Genomic DNA, 14,019 nt, shown 5'->3' with positions numbered 1-14,019 from the left:
CTCTGATCTAAATGTACAAACGTACTGTAATTGAAGCCAACCGGACTCATGGCTGTGCATCTCATTCGAGGTATGACTTGTTCGTTCGTGCACAAGAGCATTTCCCTTAAAGATTAGCCCTTTTCCGTAACTGGAAGCAATTCTACCTTGTCAGATTAAGAGAACTTTATGAATAATTCTATCACGGCTTTTGACTGTTTTGTTTGGATTCTGTTCCCTGAATTAATCACCAATTTGTGACTTTCGCAACTGAATGTGGTTTACAAGACAAACTCTTTTGACTGTTGTATAACAGGTATGAGTAAGTTCTGATTTATAAATGTACAGTATTTGCCCGTCAGCTTTATCATGCCTGGACAGATCTGAATAGAAGGAATTTCCAAAAGTAGGTCTCATTAAAAGTGTAGCCTGCAGGAAGATAAAGCGTGTCAATATTTTTACACCACAGTTCCGAAGAAAAACTTTGTCATATGCGATGTGTTTTTTGATGCACATCCGCTTTCATTACACATATTCGGTGGCACAGCGGCTCGAGTTGTTGCCTCAGGAATTCCGCATGTTCTCTTTTCAGGTGTGTGGGTTTCGTCTGGGGTCCCTGGTCTCCTTCCATCGACCCAAAAATATACACAATTTTACCAAAATTCTATTTCAACTTTCATTTGTCAGATTTGTCACCATACACAGTATTATATCCAGTGCAATGCTTATACAACTGTTTGTGGCCTAAAATTGAAAGATATGATAGAATAGAAAGTTTTTACTGCTATAGGAAAAACTTGTACTTTTATTTAATAACAAAAAAGTTTGACAAATATACTGTACAAATCTACAATTTACAAAATAAACAATAAAAAAGAAAGATATAGGATGTACAGGATGTGCACATTGTGCAATATATAAGGGTATAAAATGGTATACAGTCAAGGTAACATAAATACAGTCATGTGTAAAAGTTAGTGCCCCCTCTTTTAATTCTGTTTGTTGTGTAAAAAAAAATAATATAATAATAAATGCAGTTGCAAACAATAATGAGCGGGCCCAACCACCCTGTGCCATTGCCACCTGGGCACACCAGAAAGACAGCGGGTACAAGCATTTAAAGGGGATACCCCAATACCGTTATCGCATCATTTTAGAAAAGGGGGAATTTTATGTCTAGACCTCCAAAAAGGTCCCCAAATGCTGACAAAAAAGCAACAAACTATGATGTCACTCAGTGTGATGTCACTCAATGTGATGTCACTCAATATGATGTCACTGAACATGATGTCACTCAATATAATGTCCCATAAAAAGTTATTAACCACTTTTCAGCATACTTTTAAAGCGTTGTTACGGCTGACCCAATTTTGCACCCTTAATGTCTTTAGATTTCATAGACTTGGTTTGGTGGCGATCACACGGAGGAATTTCCTAAGAACAGAATATCAGAAATCTTTGGGTGCGTTTCAGCAACAGACACAAAATAACCGACTTCCTGTTGAGTTGAGCCCATGACATGTGAAAGTTTTTCAGCTCAATGAGCTCTAGATGTGTATTGGGTTTCATGTGCATACATACAAGTGTATAAGAGCCGTGCAGTAAAATCTTGTGTGAGGGCCCCAAGCCACACCCGGGGCCCAGAATTTTCGGCCTCCTAATGGCAGCAGATTTCAACCTGTCTGCTAATTTTCATGAGTTGTTGAGCATGTTAAGAACTAAAAAGCCCAAAATGTTGGAAAAAAAAAATCCTAAAAAAAAACAACAATAGGGCTGTTCACACACTATGACAACATAGAGCTGATATCATAGTGCCTGGGCCCTAAAAAAAAAAAAAAAAAAAAAAAAAATAAAATGCTTATGGATTCAGGCCACTCTGTAGGTAGGTGGATTCACTCACTCATCATCTATACCGCTTTATCCTATATACAGGGGGGCCTGGAGCCTATCCCAAGAGACTTAGGGCATGAGGCAGGGTAAACTCTGGACAGGGTGCCAATTCAATGCAGGGCACAACCAGGTGCACACTTTAAGCATGGGGAGAACATGCAAACACCACGCACACAAACCGAGGGAATCAAACCCTCGACCCTAGTGATGGGTCGTTTTTACACCATTCGTTCTTTTTGAACGAGTCTTTAACATGACTCAGAAGAACGACTAGTCTCTGAGAGCGATTCGTTCATTTTCTACAGGGTGCGCATGCGCAAAGCATCGCAACGCCTCTGTAGGTTATGTACAGGAAACAGAAATGAGTAGTTACTTTTGAGTCTTTGGTCCGAATCGTACGTTCTTTTGTCACGTGACTCCCACAGACGCTATTCAGTGCAATAGATTCAAAAGAATGAACGACTCGGACTAGAAGATATAAAAGGTGAGCTACTCATTCTGTTTATCATAATATGTCCTTAGCTGCATTGTAATATTTTAATTACTGGAACTATAGGCAAAATTTGTGTATGTAGACGTGTAGACATTTTGATGAACGAGATTCAAAGAACCCAGTCACTAAAATGATTCAAACTTCCCATCACTAGTGCTAACCACTAAGTGGATTGTCTACTCTAAATTACACATAGTTGTGAACGTGTGTGTTTCTTTATGTTGTCGAATGAAGGACCTCACATACAGGGTGTATTTTCCTTTCACTCAATCTGGATCTGACCAGGATAATAATAAATACAAACTGAAATAAATGATATACTGTGTAATGATATACAGTATAAGGCTGCAACAAAATGCAAAAACAAAACCCTAGATATTACTTTGCATTTGGAGGAGGGAAAAAAAAGAAAAGACTTTGAGTACAAACTTTTGCACCCTGTCTACCTGCAAGCATATGTTCCTTATTCAGTAACAGGCAGTATTTCACAGACTGACCTGGCAGACATGTATGAGGAGGCGGGGCTTAAACTTGGCTGGCGTCTGATTGGCTAGAAGGTAGAGACTCCTCCCCCCCAGTACTTCTGCCCCCAAATGGCAAAAATCCCGCTTCATCTTTCCCCACGTATTCTCAGGAGTTGGTACATCACCGTAAATATACTTACTGACTTAAAAAAAGAAATAAAATAACAGCGAAAAGATCAACAAGAGCAAAGGAGATCTGAATGATCCACTGATGATGCAAAAGTGCTTATTTTATTGATGTTTTTTTTTTTCCCTCTCCAGATGAAACAGGCTTTCAGGATAATGAGGGTTTTGCTCTGAAAGGCTTTTGAAGTGAGCTGGATGAAACACACACACACACACACAGTGGATTTGAAACAAAGTCGCAGCAGGGTTCTGTTCTGGATTCAGGAAAAAGTAGCATGAAGGAAATGAATGCACAGTAAGTCTAACTTCGCTTTATTCCCCCTAATACACCGAATGTCTCTAATGTCTACAGGGTTCCTTTGATCTACGTGTTGATGCACGAGACTTCTTTCAAGTCGGGAAAATAAAACAGCTTTTCATCGTTTGTAAATAAACATCTCTTCTTTTAACCAGTTAACGGTGCGGTGATGTGAAAACTGTGTGTTTTTGTGGCGGTTATCCGCCAGTCCGTGTAGTGAGGAGCTTTAAGGTTCTTCCTCTGACACACAGCCGTGGATTTCAGGGGAAACTCTGCCGCTGCCGCTGGTGTTTACCGTCTCAGTGGGAGTTTAGAGGCTCAGACACTCAGGGTGGAATAAAGGAGTGTAAATACTTCCACACCTCGACACCAGGGTTAGGTTGGAGAGTGAAGGGGGGGTAACACGTCTGGATCAGGGATTAAGTTGGGTTTTAGTCCCAGGGTTGGTGAAGTTGCACGTTATGCATTAGTATTTGGTTTGTTAAAGTCCCATATTAGGAATGAGACCCTAGTTTGGTGAATTTGTGATTACAAGCGATTACTTTGGTGAAGTCCCATGTTGGGCACAAGTCTTTTGTTTAGTCACTTCCCACGTTGGGCACGAGCGATTACTTTGGTGAAGTCCCATGTTGGGCACGAGCCCTTAGTTTGGTCACTTCCCATGTTGGGTATGAATGATTACTTTGGTAAAGTATCATGTTGGGCACGAGCCCTTAGTTTGGTCACTTCCCATGTTGGGTATGAACGATTACTTTGGTAAAGTATCATGTTGGGCATGAGCTCTTATTTTGGTGAAGTCCCATGTTGGGAACAAGTGATTTCTTGGGTGAAGTCCCATGTTGGGTACGAACAATTACTTTTTTAAAGTATCATGTTGGGCACAAACTCTTATTTTGGTGAAGTCCCGTGTTGGGCATGAGGTCTTATTTTGGTGAAGTCCCATGTTGGGAACAAGTAATTTCTTTGGTGAAGTCTCATGCACGATTACTTTGGTGAAGTCCCATGTTGGGCACCAGCTCTTATTTTGGTGAAGTCTCATGTTGGGTACGAACAATTACTTTTTTAAAGTATCATGTTGGGCAAAAACTCTTATTTTGGTGAAGTCCCGTGTTGGGCATGAGCTCTTATTTTGGTGAAGTCCCATGTTGGGAACAAGTGATTTCTTTGGTGAAGTCTCATGAGCGATTACTTTGATGAAGTCCCATGTTGGGCATGAGCTTTTATTTTGGTCACTTCCCATGTTGGATACGAACGATTACTTTGGTAAAGTGTTAAGCCTTTCTTTGTCACATATACATTACAGCACAGTGAAATTCCTTCTTCGCATATCCCAGCGTAACTGGGGTCAGAGCGCAGGGTCAGCCATGATACAGCGCCCCTGGAGCAGATAGGGTTAAGGGCCTTGCTCAAGTGGCAACAGTGGCAACCTGGTGGACCTGGGGATCCAGGACTTCCGATCAATATCTCAGTGCCTTAGCCCTTTGAGCCACCACTGCACATAAAAGTATCATGTTGGGCACAAACTCTTATTTTGGTGAAGTCCCATGTTGGGCATGAGCTCTTAAATTAAAGATTTAAGCGTTTTAAACTCTATGTACTATAACAATGAAATTCTTACTTTGTTTACTATATTTACACTTTTGCATTTGGCAGAAGCTCTTATCCAGAGCGCCTTACAAAAAGTGCTTTGAAGTTTACATCACTGGATAGATAGTTTACTCCTGAGAATGCTGGGGTAGATGGGGAAACAAACATAATTTACAACATATGTTACAAAATATAGAATATGCAGTAAAATGTGATAAAAGCTGTTAGATAAAAAGTTATAGTAGCTTAAAAATAAAGTAATGAATGAGAGAATAATAGAGGACCCATATTCTAATTGGAAAAAACAACAACAATAAGAATTTTGAAGTCCCATGTTAGACACAAGTCCTTAGTTTGCTAAAGTCCCATGTTGGACATTAGTCTCGTTATTGGCATGACTAATTGGTGTCCTGTTAGTAATTAAAGTCTTATGATGGATATTAGACTTTGGTTTGGGAAAGTTCCACGTTGGTCAGAAGCTCGTGGTTAATCAAAGTTCCATGTAGGACTTGGGTTAGGGTTAGCATTAGCTTGATAGGTGGTGTCCACTATTGGACATAATCTTCTGACTGACCAAAGTAGGACAGAAGCCCCTGATTGCAGAGAGCACTTTATAGTTTTAGAGCACATTATAGTCAAGGTCCCAAGTAGGGCAGAAACCTCTGGCTGCACAAAACCCCTTGTAGGTAAAAGTCCAATGTTGGACAGAAACCCTTGGTGAGCAAAGGCATTTTTTTTAGGAAGTGTCTCCTGTGCAGAACCCCTTTGTTAGTCCTCATGTTGGACAGAAGCCCAGTATCCCTTAGCTGAGGAATGTCCTATGTTAAGCAAAAAGGTGGACCTTATTTCAGATGCTTCTGTTAGCTGAAGTAGTTAAAGTTTGTACCACTCAGGAAGATATGTGCTTGTCTATTCTACTCATGCTACCAAAAGCTCCTACAGCTTCGACAGTTACAGTAAAATCCGTTAGAGTAAACAATCCTGTGTAAACTTTATTTTATCTTCACTGCATCATTTTAAGCACTTTTATTCGAGAAGCCTGCAGCTCCCTCGTGTAATCTTCAGCTCTTATAAGAGATGGGTCAAAAGCAAAGAAGGCGAGTAAACAAGAGGTTTGGAGATGTTGGTTTCATGATTTCAAGTCTGATGAATGAATTTTTTATGGTTAAATCAGTGAGTGAAAGATGACATGTAAGAGCAGATCAGCAGGTAATAGATTTGACCCGCATAAGGTTTGTAACATTCAGTTTACAGTGCTGGATGAGCTTTTGGTCCTCCATGGAGGTGCATTGTTTTGAAATTTCCCCTGTACTTCTGTCTTTGTATGTGTGTGTGTGTGTTATTAATAATAACACAATAGCGCGACATCCTGTGCTAAAGGCGGATTTGTGATGTAATGTTTTGATGACATAAGCACCCAGTGAATCAGTGCAATTTCTCATGGGCTAATTTCATTAAGGAATAATTGATTGTGGCTATGGTATATGTTATATATGTTAGGGAAAAAATGTACTATGCTTCCTTTGTGTACCAATGTGTTGCCATGCTGACTGCAAATTTTTCAGCTTGCATACATACACAGTACCTGTCACAAGTTTGCATTTATTTTCTACATTACCAAACAATCCATTTTTTTTTTTTTTTTACTATGAAACAACACATATGGCATTAGGCAATTAAGTAATTACAGCAACAGCCAGTTGTTAATTTAAGATATAAAGATCAGCTGTCCTGGAATAGTTCTTGCAAGAACAGTATTATCAAGTGCATTTGCAAGTTCCATCAAGCACCATAATGAAACTGGATGTATTACTGGAATTAGAAGGTGTGTCCAAACTTTTGACTGGTAGTGCATGTTTTCATTTGAGATGGTAAAATGTTGCAGTTCCTCTGTAATCCTACAGGTGGCGCATGCTAAACTGTTCATACATTGGCTTTGTGGCTTGACTTGAATTATTTGCTAATGTTTGTTTAGAATTGTAACAAAATCTAAATAATAATAATAACACTATTAAATCCGAATATTTATAAAATCTTGACTCTAACAGAATCGCAATACAGATCGAATCGGTGCGTAGGTATCGTGATAATATCGTATCGGGTTATCCTGGATGATTCCCTGCTACATCCCAGTGCTTTAAAATAATCCTATGATGTTTATTATTATTATTATTATCGATATTAAAATACAATGAATAACCGAGTGATTTTTTTATTAATAGTTTACAAAAACTATTTAATGCTGAAAAGGATTAAAATATTGAGTGCATTGTAATATTTACTCATCAGCTTCTATATCTGCAGTATCTCAGAATAGTGTATCGTGGCATTATTTATTACAATATCAACATTATATCATTGTACCGCTCAGCTCTACTGAGTCATGACATACACATCCTGTAAAATTTCTATTTCCCTACATGAGTTACGTCTTACCTTCAGCAATGTGTTGAAATGTTTGTGGAAAACTCTAAACTCTAAAGCACCGGGTCATTTTTTCCTGAACTGGCGAAAACATTATAGTCACCTAGTGTTAGACCAAACCATCACACCCACATTGACAGAAACCGAGCGCCAGTTGTTTTCCAGCTTTCAGTGGATTTTGTAAACATCCACAGAAAAAAAAAAGACAAACCATCTTTCTCTTCCTCTGTTTGCTCTCGCTTCGGTGGCGTCGCTTATTTATTTAGAGGTTTTTAGAGCTTTTAACATTTAAAGGTGTTCAAGATTCTGCGGCGCAAATCGGATCATGGGTTTAAACTGTATAGCGAAAAAGACACATAGTAAAATTGTCGACGCTTTCTATAACGAGATGTTTGGTTAATATTTAAGGAAGGAGTCTCCAGTTTCAGCAGGTGGAGTCGACAGCTCGGCTCACTGTACATGATGCGTAGACCCTATACATCTCATGCAGCTTGTTTGGTTTTCCTTGTTGGTTTCCGCTCCCACATAAAGTCTACGTCATACCCTGTGGGCAAGTCAGACGTGCACCTCTCCAAGAAATGTAACTACAAACTCGCAGAGCGCAAAACACACCAGCTGTGATCGGTATCAAATCTCCATAGAACAAGGCTTAACTGTAAAAAATAAAAATAAGAAATGCCTATGTATATACCATATGTTGGTCGTACATAGTAAGAATCTAAGCCAAAATACAGATTTCCGCCTTGCACCTCCAGGGTCCGGGTTCGATTCCCGTCTCTGAGGTTTGCATGTCATGGGGTTTGCATGTTCTCCCCGTGCTTGGTGGGTTTCCTCCCACAGTCCAAAGACATGCAGATTAGGGTAATTGGCGTTCATAAATTGCATTTGTGTGAGATGACTTGGCACCCTGTCCAGGGGTGTACCCCGCCTCGTACCCCAAGTCTCCAGTAAATAAACCACAAAAATAAAAACCTGGAGAACCTTAAGAGCATGCGGTCATCATTTTGACGCTGGGCTTTCGAACAATCCCGAAACTTTCCAGGTCAGCTATTTACATTTGAATGTTCCCAAGATCCAGCATTGAGCATTTTGTGTTAATAGTGGCTTTGTTTCAGATCAGTGGAATGACTATCTGTACACATCAAAGCCCACGTGTTTTTAAAGTAGGTACATTGTAGACATTGATAAGACTCCGGATCGCGATCTGCGTCAGCAAGGCTGATTTTCTTCAAAACTCTGAATGCCTAATCGCAAAGCCTGAAAGCAGTCTGGTTTCGAGTAAATTACCCAAAATGCACTTGTTGGCAGCGGTTGAGGCTGAGTCAGCATAGTAGCATGCACCCAGACATCATGCTTTCATCTCGTTTCTTAAAAACAAAGCTCTCGAGGTGGCAAAACTGAAATCCAGCCACGTTACAGGTTTTTAAAAAAATATATATACAATTGATGTGTACGTTCCATATATCTAAGAACGACCTGTCCCGACTTGTAGCGAATAGTAACCATGTCGTCACGATCAAGAACGCAACAAAGTGTGAAAAGAGACAGACGTAACAGCTGCACTCGACTGTTTGGATATCCTACATAAGATGCTCTATTCATCGGGCTTTTTACGAGCTTTAACAGGCACTTCCTCCCTCGATGCTCCGGGGGATTAAATCTGGCCAGATGTGAGGCTTCATCATATTGACATTGCGATCAGTTTGCTTTGCCTCTGCATTATATTACAATCTATTCAGTTCGCAAAGACGCACGCACACATGCACACACTTCCAGTACGGGCTTGAAGATTCTCGGAAATGCACGTTGCTTTTTTCAATAACAAATTTAATTGAAACAAAGTCTTTTATCCGTCGTAGGAGGCCCTGGTTTATAAAGATAAAAGATAAAAAAAGAAAGAATTCGGCGCATCCCGCATTTAGCTCTTTCGCCCTTAAGGAGTCGTGGCTGCTTTTTCACCGAACAGATCATTCGCTGCAAAAAAAAAAAAACCCAGCTGATATTATAAATAGATATATAGCTTTTAAATGATGCCTTGTGCTGCCTTTTGGTGAAGTCCTTCCCAGAAAGAATGCCACAGGGGATCTTGACTGATGCTCTGTAATGATACGCTACTATACCGATGTTCCCACATACACCCCTCTTTTTTCTTGTTCTTTTTCATTTTGCATTGACATGTCGAAATAATATATATTTTAAAGTTAAGTATTGTTTTTGTTTCTTTCCTTCGTGGAGGCGTTGCGCAGAATTGCTGTGCATCTGGCGTGGAAGCACAATGCAGCGTTTTAAAACAATGGAGGTCACTGGTTTCCTTTGTGTGCAACTTCGAGATGAGATTGAACCAGTTTCTTATTCTTTTTCTTTTATTTAATAGGCTTTTTTTTTTTTATTTGATTAACGTAAATGGTATCCTGCGGGAAGGCAATTTTCCAAAGGATGCTGTGGTCGTAAATAAAACAGAAAGTTACTTAGATAAAAGAGAGAAATGAGCTGCATGTAACTCTCTCTCTCTCTCTCTCTCTCTCTCTCATTCTCTCTCTCTTTCTTTATACCCTGCCTGGTAAAAAAAAAAAAGTCGTATATTTTAGGATTTCATTCTATCAAAAGTGTGGGATTAGCCATTTTCATTAGCCCACCCTAATTTGGAACTGGGTCATAAATAATGGAACGCACTAACAAAATTACAAATTATTATTTCCTTTAAAAGTTGAATGAAAATCCTTTGCTGTCAATGATTCTGGAATCGCGTGCAATCACACTCTCGTATCTATGAATGTCTGGAAGCCGTGCACATGTCTAAATACTGAGTTTTCCTTCCTTGAGATGCTTCGCCAGGCCTTTACTGCAGCTGCCTTCGGTCTTGTCTTCAGTAAGTGAAAGGCATGCTCTATGCCTATGGATTGAGATTATTTGGCAGACAGTGATGAATATCCCATTTCTTTGCCTTGGGTAGCTTTAACTGTATGTTTCGAGTCATTATCCATCTGCAATATAAAGCCGTTTTGCAGAATCTGAGCAGACAGTATAGTGCGGTACGTAACTTTTACCAGCAGTCCGGTCATCCATAAACACTAGTGATCCGGTTCCACTGGCAGCACACACGCTCATGCCATAACACTGCCTCCATCATGTTTAACAGATGATGTGGTATGCTTCGGCTCGTTAACTGTTCCGTTCTTTCTCAATACGTTTCTCTTTCCATCATTCTGGTACAAGTTCATTTTGGTTTCATGAGGCCAAAGAATTTGGCTAAATCTAATCTGGCTTTTTTTGTTCTTGAACGTTGCCAGCTGTTTGCACCTTGTAGTGAAGTATTTACTTCATAAAGCCGTCTCTTAACTTTAAACTTTTATTTTCTTGTTTTGGTTGAAAGGGTTCTTCTTCTTCATCATGGACAGACTTTTTTTGGACATCCATACAAATAGTCCTTTAAAACGCTTCCCTTTTTGATGTAATCCCAAAAAACTCTTGCACTGTTGGTCAGTCTCAATCTCAGATGATCATTTAGCAGATTGTCATTGATGCACTACGGCTTTGGCCTCCTTTATTATAGCATTAAAGGTGCAGATAATCTAATTCATATCAGACAGCTAAGGCAAAAACAACCTACGCCTACTTCTTTATCTTTATATGTCCTAAATGGCTTGTATATAGTAACACCGCTTCCATTATAACTGGACAGTTTCCTCTGGGACTTTGTAGATATTGTCAATACATGGGGGCTCCGAAGTGGCGAATTGGAAGTGCGTTGGCCCAATCATTTCAGAAGATGCTACAGCCACTTGTGGCTGGGACCCTAGAGAGCGGATTGTCTGGGTTCAGTTAGTGGGGATGGTTGGCTTACTGTATGTGCACTCTCATATCGACCATAGCGGTACTAGCTAATCATGCGTGTCATGAGCTTAGCGGCGGATAGAGCTTTCTTCAGTGCGCATCCGAACAGTGCTTGTGCAGCAAAACGGAAAGATTTGGCTTTATGTGCGTCAAAGCAGGTGCGTTGAAGGAAGGCCTTCCTGGTTGGTGGACGTAGCTGATGGGGAAGTGTCCTAACTAGACTGGCGGAAATTGGGTTAGGAAAAACCAAATTAGGAAAAACATTTGTGGAAAATTAAATAGTTTAATAGTTTCCATGACACCTGTACATGGTTGCCGGGACCTCGAGTCTATCCCAGGAGACAAAGGACACGAGGTGAGGTACACCCTGGACATTTTGGGCGCCAATCAATCTGCATGTCTTTAGGAGGAAACCGGAGAACCCAGAGGAAACCCACCAAGCATGGGGAGGACATGCACACTGACTCGACGCAGGAATCGAACCCTTGACCCTAGACGTGGAGTCTAAAATAAATAAATAAATAAATGAATAAATAAATTAATTAATGAAAAAAATAATTACAAACCAAGTGGATATTAAAATGATGTTAAAATGTGGTACTTTCATCTTTAAAAGTCTAAAATGTCTTTTATTGTTTATTTAGTTTAAACAAAACAAAAACAAACAAAAATAAACAAACAAACAAACATGTATATATATATTAAATAAATACAAATGTAAACAACAAAAAACAAACAAAAAAAACCTTTATATATAAATAAGTTAAAAAAAAAATAATAAAAAAAAAATATATAATTTTTTTACATTAATAATTATATTTATTTGTCTATAACATTTTTCTTTTTTTATGCTTTACAGTTCTATCATGATACATACCATCTAACGTGGAAACGACTTGGAAAATCAATATTATATTCTTTTTGCTATTTTCCTGACCGTCCAGGTTTTGTGTCAAATACTGAATTTGACTAAAAGAGAAATTAAAAACTTTAATAAAAAAAAAATATATCAAAATTCACTTGCAAATCTCAGTCAAAATGTCTCTGAAATCACGACTCTATGGAGACACACACACACACACACACACACTAGTGTGAACGCGCAGTAACCCGTACCCTTGTAACTCGAGTGAATGAATAACCGCTGTGTCGGTCCCGTTAATGTCTTTGTCGTATTGTATTTTTCTCAATGCGTCTTTCTAACGCTGACGCATGCGGCTTCGCATCTGAAGAGCCGTACTCCGTCTGAAGAGCTTTAAAGAGGGGGACGTATTTTCCCACAATTCTTTAAACAACATAAATAAAGTTTAAGATAGCTGTTGATTAGTCGAGCTGTTCTTTTCTGTTGCAGCTTGTGCACATCGCGGCCTGAGTAGGGCATCATTTACATATGAGAAGGCAGCGTAAGTGGCCTGCATTGTCTCTGCGCAGAAGAACCCGGAGCCGTGAATAAGGGGTTTCTTTTCTCCGACGGCGGCTCACCTCTGACACGTCCCTTGCTCTTATCCCAGCAGCCCCCCGCCGTTCTCACAAACACAACTGGAAATGGCTCTCTGCCTCCCCCCCCCCCCATGCTTTTCATTATACTCACATGATCCACATGTAAGACTCTTCACCTCTTCTTGCCTCTCTTCCTATAGTGATGACGCACATGCATATACATAACCGTTTTATACTTTAAAGAAAAATTTCATAATAAAAAAAGGCATAATAGATTCCTTGGTTCATTTTCTTGATGAAGTGCACTTGAGGGACGCGGCCAACTGGAAAGCGTTCAGGACACCCTCTCCTCCTTTGTTCTGTCAGAACCGTATTTCTTTTATTTATTGTAATAAATCAGATTTTATTATTGTTTCGGGAAGCAGAGAGAGACGGTGTGCATACACCTGGTTCTTTAGTTGTGTAAATTGCGCAGATGTTGGCTATAGAAGGCACAAAGGGGATGCTTTTCTCGACAAACCCATCAGTCATTCATGAGCACGGAAACACAAAAGACGCTCAATATCTGGAGCCGAACGACACCTTAGATTCCCCTCCCACATTCAAATCCATCATCGTGAGCGACAAGGGCATCGCTTCAGGTAGCTTCAGAGTCGAAAAACTCTAGTGCTTGGATACCGTCAAGGTAGAAAGTTTACTCAGCCGTGGTCGTACGGCCTGCTTCACAACTTGAAACGCTGGCCTCCCAGGAACTCCTTTAATAGCTCAAACATGTGAAAATGTCTTGGAGTGAAGTCTGAAAGATGACGGCACGCTCACTCACCGTCTGTATCGCTTTATCCAGGGCACACACCATGGGCGATTTGGGAACACCAGTAAGCTTAATCTGTATGTCTTTGAATTGTGGGAGGAAACCGGAGTATGCGGAGGAAACCCACCAAGCACTGGGAGAACATGCATTATATTATTCTTATTATATTAAATCCCAGTGTTGACTAATTCCTCAATGCAGTTAGATTTAAGTAGAGCATTTTCAGCTGAATTTGTAGTCATTATGTGTACACTCAGGATGTGTACCCCCCCCCCCCCCTTGTGCCCTGAGTTTTTTTTAGGACTAACTCCAGACCCATGTGACCCTACATAGGATATGAATATAAATATATTTAGGTCTCCCCAAAAAACGATCAGTGAATTAGGATCCCATTTCCCAGTTGTATTTTAACTCGTAAGGTCTTAATGAAATAAGACTTATTGTTTTTCCGATTTAAAATCCTCCTCATGTTCTTTCTCTGTATTAAGTGCACATCTTAAAAGCTTCTTTGTGAATCCGCCGGTGTAGTAAGGACCTCGTTTGATAGCTCTTGTACAGCTCTTGTGTGGGAGTCCATTAAAGTCAATTCCATTTAAAGTGTGTCTCGTGGTTT

General features: G+C 39.9%; 1 protein-coding gene across 1 annotated transcript in view; it reads left to right on the top strand.

The window, feature by feature from the left end:
- Window positions 1-3,050: 3,050 nt before the first annotated feature.
- pdzd2 (PDZ domain containing 2) overlaps window positions 3,051-14,019 on the top strand; it is a 92,767-nt gene continuing 81,798 nt past the window's right edge. Inside the window, exon 1 of the mRNA XM_053481132.1 lies at window positions 3,051-3,307. The gene's annotated coding sequence lies outside the window, so the exon portion shown is untranslated. The remainder of the gene's footprint in view (window positions 3,308-14,019) is intronic.

The sequence above is a fragment of the Clarias gariepinus genome, chromosome 21 (genome assembly GCF_024256425.1).
Source record: "Clarias gariepinus isolate MV-2021 ecotype Netherlands chromosome 21, CGAR_prim_01v2, whole genome shotgun sequence".
NCBI classification, from domain to species: Eukaryota; Metazoa; Chordata; class Actinopteri; order Siluriformes; family Clariidae; genus Clarias; species Clarias gariepinus.
Note: the sequence above shows the minus strand (reverse complement) of the source record. Positions and strands in the feature narration are given on the sequence as shown.